Below are 10,937 nucleotides of genomic sequence, written 5' to 3'. Positions count from 1 at the left end.
CTACCCAAGGAAAGAGCAGTGGCACCCCAGCAGAGAAAGCCTGCTGTTTGGAAGGCATATCAGAAAAGCAGGGGCTGATGGGAAGCAGTGGCTGGAGGAAAATGCATAAATACTGTCAGGAGGAAAAAATGTCAATTTAAAACATCTGCCAGGCCCTGGAGGCAAGAAGCCCTCTTAAGACCATACCAGTTAAGTCACAACTCTCCTGTCTTGCCACTGCTCCCTCTCCCCTTACTTTGACTAAAGCTGGTTCAGAAATCATAACAGCAAGATGGAAAATGAGGGGCTGGCCCCTTGGCTGAGTGTTTAAGTTCTCGCGCTCCACTTCGGTGGCCCAGGGTTTCACTGTTTCGGATCCTGGGTGCGAACCTAGCACTGCTCATCAGGACATGCTGAGGTGGCACCCCACATAGCAGAACCAGAAGGACCTGCAATTAGAATACACAACTATGTACTGGGGGGCTTTGTCGGGGGGGAGGAGGAGGACAAGAAGGAGGAGGAGGAGGAGGGGAGGAAGAAGAAAAGATTGGCAACAGATGTTAGCTCAGGTGGCAATATTAAAAAGAAAAAAAGAAAGAAAGATGGAAAATGAGGGGGTGGGAGGATAAAGCAGGGAAAGAGAAAAGGAAGCCAGGCTGGGGAAGCACACCTGATTTAACACACGTTCAAGCTGGGAGTCTTGGTTGTTACCTGGGACTGGCTAGTAAACCGAGATTGAGTTTTCATCTTACACTGACTATAGAATGTTCATTTCCTCCAAGTCAGCAGAAAAATCCAGGGACAGGCCAGAACCATCCCCACTAAGCAGCAAACTTAAAGGGACAGTTGGAGCCAAAAATGAAGTGGCTTTGATGATTCCACCCCTTAGTTCAATGTACTGGCCACACTTGTGTTCACCTTTTAAGAAATCTTATATGTAAATAGGAGCTTAATACATTCATTTTCTATACTTTTTCCCCACATGATATACTTTAGACATCCTTCCAAATCAGCCCTTATTTACTTCATTCTTTTTACTAGCTTCACAACAATTCATCCTATGGCTAAACCATCATTTACTTAATCATTTTCTACTGATAAACATTTAGCTTGTCTCCAGATGTTTTCATTATTTAAAACAATGCTAAAATGAACATCCTTAAAAACAGGTGCTGTTTATGCGTGTATGAGTCTGTCTATGGGAGAAATCCCCAGCGATAGAATGGACGGGTCAAAGGAATTTTGAGAGCTACTGTAAATCTGCCTTCCGAAGAGCGCGCACATCGTTCAACTGTATCTTTGCCAGCCTGGTACGTGACAAACGTTACCTCATTCTTTTAATTGGCATTCTTTTAAATGAGTGTTATTGTTTAATTTTATGAGTCATTTGTATTTCTTTGTCAGAGCACTGCCTGTATATGTTCTTTGTTCACTTTTCTATTGAACTTTTGCTTTTTATTTGGAGGAACTCTTTTTTTTTTAGTTTAAAGATTGGCACCTAAGCTAACATCTGTTGCCAATCTTCTTCCTTCTCCTTCTCCTTTCCTTCCCCCTCCCCCTTCTCCCCAAAGCCCCCCAGTACATAGTTGTATATTTTAGTTGTGAGTGTCTCTGGTTGTGGCACGTGGGATGACGCCTCAGCACGGTCTGTGGCCATGTCCACGGCCAGGATCTGAACCAGCAAAACCCTGGGCCACGGAAGCAGAGGGCATGAACTTAACCACTCGGCCATGGGGCCGGGCCCCCGGAAGAACTCTTTATACATAAATAAATTAGCCCTGTCTTTATCTATTAAATAAATTAGAACTTTCTCAAACGTGATGCAAATATATTTTCTCAGTTTATTTATTTTATTCTCTTTATGGTACTTTTTTTTTTTTTTGAGGAAGATTAGCCCTGAGCTAACATCTGCTGCCAATACTCCTCTTTTTGCTGAGGAAGACTGGCCCTGAGCTAACATCTGTGTCCATCTTCCTCTACTTTATATGTGGGATGCCTGCCACAGCATGGCTTGCCCAGTGGTGCATAGGTACGCACCTGGGATCCAAACCTGTGAACCCCTGGCTGCTGAAGTGGAACGTGCAATCTTAACTGCTACGCCACCGGGCCAGGCCCTCTTTATGATACTTCTGTCTATAGTGTTTTAAATTTATATGTGGTTAATAATCAGTCTTTTTTTCTTAATGAGTTCTGGCTTTGGTGTCTTGCTTAAGCAAACAAGGCTTTTTAACCCAAGATTTCATTTTTAAAAATCACATGTTTTCTTCTAATACTTTGTGATTTATTTTTTACATTTTAATCTTTGACCTCCACGGAATTAATTTTTTTAAAACAATGCATGTGGATCCAGCTTTTTTCCCCCAAAGTTAGCTTCATGCTTCAATACTATTTATTAAAAAATAAATAATTATTTTTATGCCTTTTCCCTACTGATTTGTTTTTTTTATTGCAGTAACATTGGATTATAACATTTTATAGCTTTCAGATGTACATCGTAATATATTTTGAATTGTGTGTAGATTACATCATGTTCACCACCCAAAACTAATTATAATCCATCACCACACATGTGAGCCTAATCACCCCTTTTGCCCTCCCCCCTCCTCCCTTCCCCTATGGTAACCACCAATCCAATCTCTGTTGCTATGTGTTTGTTTGTCATTGTTTTTACCTTCTACTTATGAGTGATATTATGTGGTGTTTGACTTTCTCCCTCTGACATTTCACTTAGCACAATACCCTCAAGGTCCATCCATGTTGTCAAAATGGCCAGATTTCATCATTTCTTATGGCTGAGTAGTAGTCCACCATGTTATTACCACATCTTCTTTATCCATTCGTCCCTTGATGGGCACCTAGGTTGCTTCCAAGTCTTGGCTATTGTGAATAATGCTGCAATGAACATAGGGGTGCAAGTATCTTTACGCATTCATGTTTTCAAGTTCTTTGGATAAATACCCAGTAGTGGAATAGCTGGATCATATTCCCTACTGATTTGAAATGCCACTTTCAGGTGGAAAACTTATTTGGGTGAGTTTCTTTATTCTCTGTGCCTATATTCTGTTCATTGATTATCTGTGTGTTTTAACATTGTTGTACATTTCATATACACTTTTGTTTCTGCTTTTAAAAATATGTAACATTATATTATAACCTATATATTTCCTGAGAACATTTTCTTTTGCATGGGTCCGTATCAAAAGGGGACCTCCCAGATGAGTTAGATGTGAATTATAGCCCCCAAATAATTCAGTAAAACAAATTGTTAAATGGAGTCTTTTTGTGTGGTGACAGAATCATAGAATATTAAAGCTAAAGTTCATCAGGCCATGTTGTAGATGAGGACAGGGTGCACCAAAAGCAGGAGTTTTAAATTTGGAGTCATTGATACTGAGTTGACCTTTCATATACTAATTGATCAACAGGTTAACCTAGTCCTTGAAGCCAAATCCGGATCAAGAGAGGATCAGGACGGAGAAGGATGCAACTTGGATCCTGAGAGCAGGGCAGGATGGAGAAGGATGCTTGGCTTTCCCTTTGGTGCCATCAGAGAAAGAAGCTTCATAATTTCCATATTTTCTTTAACAGTCATGTACTGCTTTTGTGATCAGAAAGAAAGCACAATAAATGTCACTTTTTAAAGTGTTTGGATGTGCCCTGGAAAAAGATAACGCTTAAAAATTTATCTGTGAATTAGAGAAGAACTTGGGCTCAGTTTTTTTGTTGTTGTTGTATTTTATTTTTACATATAAAAAGCTGTACATCATTAATGTGTACAACTTGATGAGTTTGGAGATAAGTATACATTTGTGAAACCATCACCTCCAAAAGTTCCCTCTAGCCCTCTTATTATTATTATTATTTTGTGATAAGAACACTTAGCATAAGATCTACTCTTTTAAAAAAATTTTAAGAATACAATATTGTAAGCTATAGGATATACTGTACAGTAGGTCTCTAGGACTTATTCATCTTGTGTAACAGAAACTTTGTACACTTGACTAATACCGCCTTGTTTCCCCTTCCCCTCGGCGCCCTGACAACCACCATTCCAGTCTCTGTTTCTATGAATTTGACTATTTTAGGTTCATCATATAAGTGGTATCATGTAGTATTTGTGCTTCTGTGTCTGGCTTATTTCACTTAGTATAGTGTCCTTCAGGTTCATCTATATTGTTACAACTGGCAAGGTTTCTTTCTTTTTTAAGGTTAAATAATATTCTGTTGTATGTATATACCAAGTTCTCTTTACCCATTCATCTGTTTGTAGACATTTAGGTTGCTTCCATGTCTTGGTTATTTTGAATAACGCTGCGATGAATATGGGAGTGCAGATATCCTTCAGGATCCTGATTTCAATTCCTTTGGCTATATACCCAGAAGAGGAATTGCTGGATCATGTCATAGTCCTATTTTTAATGTTTTGAGGAACCCCTGTACTGTCTTCCATAGTGGCTGTACCAATTTGCATTCCCACCCACAGGGTACAAGGGTTCCATTTTCTCCATATCTTCATAAATATTTGTTATCTTTCGGTTTTTGTGATAAAAGTCATCTTAAGTGTGAGCTGATGACTCATGATGGTTTTGATTTGCATTTCTGTGATGGTGAGTAACTTATTCCCCTGATACATGAGCACCTTTTCATATATCTGTTGGCCTTTTATATGTCTTCTTTGAAGAAATGCCTACTCAATTCCTTGGCCCATTTTTTAATCGATTATTTGTTTTTCTGCTATTGAATTGTAGCAGTTCTTTACATATTTTGGATATTGACCTTTTATCCAATATATGGTTTGGAAATATTTTCTCTCATTCAATAGTTTGCGTTTTCATTTTGTTATTGTTTCCTTTGGTGGGAAGAGACTTTTCAGTTTGAGATAATTCCATTTGTCTATTTTTGTTTTGTTGTTTTTGATGTCATATACAAGAAATTATTGCTGAGACTAATGTCATGAAGATTTCCCCTATGTTTTCTTCTAGATGTTTTACAGTTTCAGATCTTACATTTAAGCCTTTTATCATTTTTAGTTGATTTTTATGTGTGGTGCAAAATAAGGATCTAATTTCATTCTTCTGCATGTGAATATCCAGTATTCCCAACACCATTTATTGAAGAGACTGTCCTTTCCCCGTTGTATTTATTGGTACCCTTGACAAAGAACAGCAGACCACATATATGTGTGGATTTATTCCTGGGCTCTCTACTGTGTTCCGTTTGTCTATATGCCTATTTTTGTGACAATAATATACTGCTTTGATTACTGTGGTTTTGTAACATAGTTTGAAATCAGGAAATGTGGTGCCTCCAGCTTTGTTCTTCTGCTCAAAATTGTTTTGGCTATTCAGGGTCTTTTGTGACTCCATATGAATTTTAGGGTTGTTTTCTCTATTTCTATTAAAAAATGTCACTGGTATTTTGATAGGGATTGCATTGAATCTGTAGATTGTTTTGGGTAGTATGGACTTTTTAACAATGTTAATTCTTCCAATCCATGAACATGATGTCTTTCCGACCTAACTGCCCTGGCTAGGACTTCCAGTACCATGTTGAAATGAAGTGTTAAAAGCAGGCATCCTTACCTTGTTCCAGATCTTAAAGGAAAAGCTTTCAGTTTTTCACCATTGAGTATGATGTTAGCTAGGGGTTTTTCATATGTGGCCTTTATTATATTGAGATAAGTTTCTTCTATACCTAATTTGCTGAGAGGTTTTTGTTTGATATCATGAAAGAGCACTGACTTTTGTCAAATGCTTTTTCTGCATCTATTGAAATGATCATGTGATTTTTATCTTTCACTTTCTTAATGTGGTATATCAAATTGATTGATTTTCATGCATTGAACCATCCTTGTATTCCAGAGAGAAATCCTAGTTGATCATGGTGTATGATCTGTTTAATGTGCTACTGAATTCAGTTTGCTTATATTTTGTTGAGGATTTTTGCATCTATGTTCATCAGGGATATTGGCCTCTAGTTTTCTTTTCTTGTGGTTCTTGGTCTGGCTTTGGTATCAGAGTGCTGCTGACTCATAAAAGAAATTTGGACGTGTTCCCTCTTCTATTTTTAAGGAGAAGTTAAGAAGGATTGGTGTTAATTCTTAAAGGTTTGGTAAAATTCACCTGTGAAGCCATCTGGTTCTGGGCTTTTGTTGTTGTTGTTGGAAGGCTTTTGATTATTGATTCAATCTTCCTATTTGTTACTGGTCTGTTCAGGCTTTCTATTTCTTTTTGATTTAATTTTGGTAGGTTGTACATTTCTAGAAATTTTTATCCATTTATTCCAGATTGTCTAATTTTTTGGTGTGTAATTGTCCCTTATGATCTTTTTTATTTCTGCGACATTGGTTGTAATGTTTCCTCTTCTATTTCTGATTTTATTTATTTGAGTCTTCTTTTTTCTATTAGTCTAGCTAAGAGTGTGTTGATTTTGTTTACCTTTTCAAAGAACCAACTCAATTTCATCAATTTCTGTTGCTTTGCTTTTCTCTATTTCATTTATTTCTGCTCTAATCTTTATTATTTCTTTCCTTCTGCTAACTTTGGGTTTAGTTTATTCTTTTCCTAGCTCCTTGAGGTGCAATATTAGGTTGTTTATTTAAGATCTTATTTTTAATTTAGGCATTTATCACTATAAACTTCCCTCTTAGTACTGCTTTTGCTGCATCCCATAAGTTTTGGCATGTTATGTTTTAATTTTCATTTGTCTCAAAATATTTTCTAGTTTTGCCTTTGATTTCTTCTTTGATCCAGTAGTTGTTCAAGAATATGTCGTTTGATTTCCATGTATTTGTGAATTTTAAAATTTTCCATTTATTATTGACTTCTATTTTCATTACACTGTGGTCAGAAAAGATACTTGAGGTGAATTTGATCTTCTTAAATTTGTTAAGACTTGTTTTGCGACCTAGCATGTGATCTATCCTAGAGAATGTTCTACATACATGTGAGAAGTATACGTATTCTATTGCCATTGAGTGGAATGTTCTGTGTATGTCTATCAAGTCTAAATGGTCTATAATGTAGTTCAATGCTATGTCCTTATTAATTTTCTGTCTATATGATCTGTCCTTTATTGTAAGGGGGATGTTGAAGTTTCCTACTATTATTGCATTGCTGTCTATTTCTCCCTCAGATCTAACAATGTTTGCTTTATATATTTAGGTGCTCTGTTGTTGGGTGCATACCCATTCATAATTGTTATATCTTCCTGTTGAATTGACCCTTTTATCATTATGTGCTGACCTTCTTTGTCTCTTGTGACAGTTTTTGACTTAAAGTCTACTTTGTCTGATATAAGTATAGCCGCCCCTGCTCTCTTTTGGTTACCATTTTCATAGAATATCTTTTCTATCCCTTCAGTTTCAGCCTATGTGTGTCCTTAAATCTAAAGTGAGTCTCTTGTAGACAACATATAGCTGAATCTTGTTTTTTTAATCCATCCAGCCACTCTATGACTTTTGTCTGATGAGTTTAATACATTTACATTTAAAGTAATTATTGACAGATAAGGACTTACTATTGCCATTTTGGTATTTATTTTCTGTCTGTTTTTTAGTTCCTTTGTTTCTCTCTTCCTCTCTTGCTGTCTTTGTGATTTGATGATTTTTTTCTGTAGTAATATACTCTGATGCTTTTTTCTTTATCTTTTTTGTATGTACTATAGGTTTTTTCTTTGTGGTTACCATGAGGTTTCCATAAGACTTCTTATAACAGTCTACTTTGAGCTGATAACTTAACTTCAATCACATATGAAAACTCTATACTTTAACTCCCCTCACACTTTAAGTTACTGATATCAGAATTCAATTCTTTTTTTTTTTTTTGCTGAGGAAGGTTAGCCCTGATCTAACATCTGTGCCAGTCTTCATCCACTTTATATGTGGGTTGCTGACACAGCATGGCTGACAAGTGGTGTAGGTCCACACCTGAGATCTGAACCCATGAACCAGGCTGCCAAAGTGGAGCATGCAGAACTTAACTGCTACACCATGGGAATTTACTTCTTTTCATATTGTGTACCCATTAACCAATTTTTGTAGTTACAATCATTCTTAATACTTTTGTCTTTTAACTTTTACTCTATGGTAAAAGTGATTTACACAACACCCTTACAGTATTACATTATTCTGTATTTGTATATACAGTCATGTTCAATATAACAATATCTCAGTCAGTGATAGACCACATATATGACACTGGTCCTATAAGACTTGTGCCATATAGCCTAGGTGTGTAGTAGGCTATACCATCTAGGTTTGTGTAAGCATACTCTATGATGTTCACACAAGAACAAAATTGCCTAACAATGCACTTCTCAGAATGTATCCCTGTCAGTAAGTGATGCATGACTGAATATTTACCTTTACCTGTGAAGTTTTTACTTTCATATGTTTTCATATTGCTGTTTAGCATCCTTTCATTTCAACTTGAAGAATTCTCTTTAGTATTTCTTGTAAGGCAGGTGTAATGGTGACACATTTTCTCAGTTTTTGTTTATCTGTGAAAGTCTTTATCGCTCCTTCATTTTTGAAGGAGAGTTTTGCCAGGTATAGTATTCTTGTTTAGCAGGGTTTTTTCTTTCAACGTTTTTAATATATTACCTCTCCTTTATCCTGGCTGGCAAGGTTTCTGCTAAGAAATCTGCTGATAGCCTTATGGGGGTTCTCTTGTATGTGATGAGCCATTTTTCTCTTGCTCCTTTCAAAATTCCCTCTTTGTCTTTGACTTTTGACAATTTAATTATAATGTATCTTCTGAGTGGGTATTTACATATGACCTGTCTTGAGCTCACTAATTTTTTCTTCTGCTTGATCAAATCTGCTATTGTATCTCTGTATTAAATTTTTCAGTTCAGTCGTGTTCTTCAGCTCTAGAATTTCTGTTTGTTTGTTTTTAATGGTTTCTATCTCTTTGTTGAACTTCATGACTCAGTCATGTTTTTTAACATTTAGTGTGGAACTCAATCTGTCAAAATTTCATTCATACCTATTCTGACTCTCAAGGGCTCCAGAAGCCTACAGCACCTGGGTCAGTATGCAAATCACTCTGTTCAGCCCACTGAAAGGGGGCCAAGTAAATGATGTGGAAAGCCTTAATTTTCTTCTGGTTCTTCAGTGAGGTTCACAAAATATAGCACAGGTTAATATTATGTATAATATTGATACTATGTACACAGATATGCTCATTCTCCTTGCACATTAAAAAGACTTAGGAAAGCATTTTTGTTTGTTTGTTTAGGAGAAAGCTAATATGGAGATTTGAGGATTTATATAGAAAATCAGTGGTTTTTTGGGAGGGATAAATATAAAGCTATGTACTTTTTGAAATTAGGATAGGTCAATGGTTTCCAAATAGTGGTTGTTGGACCAGTGCTGAACTAACTGCAGTCAGAGGTAGGTATCCTGGGACAAGCTAAAGTTTGAGTTTATTCCAAGATAATCACATTTTCTGAGTTAGATCTTGGTAAAGTAAGGGGCTTACTATAATGCTCAGAATTAGATTTCAATAGTTTCAGTAGGAAAGATCTTCTAGGACCTTTTCAGTAGCTTATAATTAGTTTAATAAACTAGATTAGGCGATGAGATCTTATGGAAATTTTCCAGCACTTATGAAAGGTTTTCTGTCACAGGGCAACCAAGGTAGAAAAATAACTAACCATGTCGTCATTGAATATATGTGCCTCCATATTTCCCAGGCTGAAGTCCAAACCCAACATAATGTCTGAATTTGCAACTTTTAGTAACTAATTTTATTAGGATCCTTGACTTGTAAACAGTAAGAAATGGAAGTTATTCCAGGGATTATCGTCTCCAACAACTTTTGTCCTGAGCTCTGTAGAGTCTGAGTTCCTTGGATCCCCACTAAAGGGAGCCTCATGGGAAGAGATGGTTCCAGGAACCCAGACGAGTTCAACTGAAACAATTTCATTTCCACGTTGGTACACATGGAGCTTCTCTAAACTTTCACTTGACTAAAGTGTTCTGAAACATTAAAAATAACAACAAAAATTTTGAAAATTACCTATCAACTTTAATTTCCTCACTTTAGAGAAGAGAAAAATCATGGCCCAGAAATGTTTAATTACAGGTCCAAGATCCCACATCTAGTGAGAGACAGAACTTGAAATTAAACCCCAGCCTCCTTTGGTATTCTCTGGTATTTCCATAAGATCTCATCACCTAATCTATTTGTTTGACTAATACTTTATTCATTTGAACTGAGGTCTTTCCATCTTATCGTATCCCCTGTCCTGCTGTAAAAGATAACACCAGCATTTCATGAGGTTGCCTAGGAATGCACATTAGCTTGCATTTCTTTGCAGGTGTCCATCTCAGTATTTTAATCAGATGACCAGGCCCACTGATAGCATCCCAAAGAAAGTAATTAAGGATTTATCTCCTCTTTCCTGACATTGTGCCTTATGATGTTGGTAGAAGAAGAGATGTATCTTTTCTCTCCCTTCATTTTAATTCTAGAAAATGATAAACTTGTCTTCAAGACTAAAAGGAGAAACTTAGTCAATCATATTTTCGTTTTCATTATCAGGATCATGACAATTGTTTGCAGACTTTCTTCTTAAACAAGCTCCTCCCAGGCTGAAGCTGTGGATTCTATTCCAAGCAAGGTCTTCTGCTCCCTTGTTACATTGTCTATTCCTTCCTAAAGCCCCAATTGGAGACGTCCCTTACTAGACTCATGCTCTTTGACAATCACAAGAGACATTAATAGGTTCTAAACTCATTGTTCCACTGTGGAAGAGGAAGAAAATTATAGGTGGAGAGCTTGGGGCCTGGGGAGGGAGTGAGGCTTTCAATCACTCAGCAGCCGACAAGTCCAGTGAACTTTATGGAACATATATGCTTTGCAATGAACCGGCAGGAGCTTATAGGGGATGCATTTGATCTGCCTCAAGGAACTTGTCCTCTACTTAGGGAGGCAAATACGTAAATACAACTA

This window comes from Equus asinus, chromosome 16 (assembly GCF_041296235.1).
Source record: "Equus asinus isolate D_3611 breed Donkey chromosome 16, EquAss-T2T_v2, whole genome shotgun sequence".
NCBI lineage: Eukaryota > Metazoa > Chordata > Mammalia > Perissodactyla > Equidae > Equus > Equus asinus.
The sequence above is the reverse complement of the archived record's forward strand: the minus strand, read 5'-3'. Positions refer to the sequence as shown.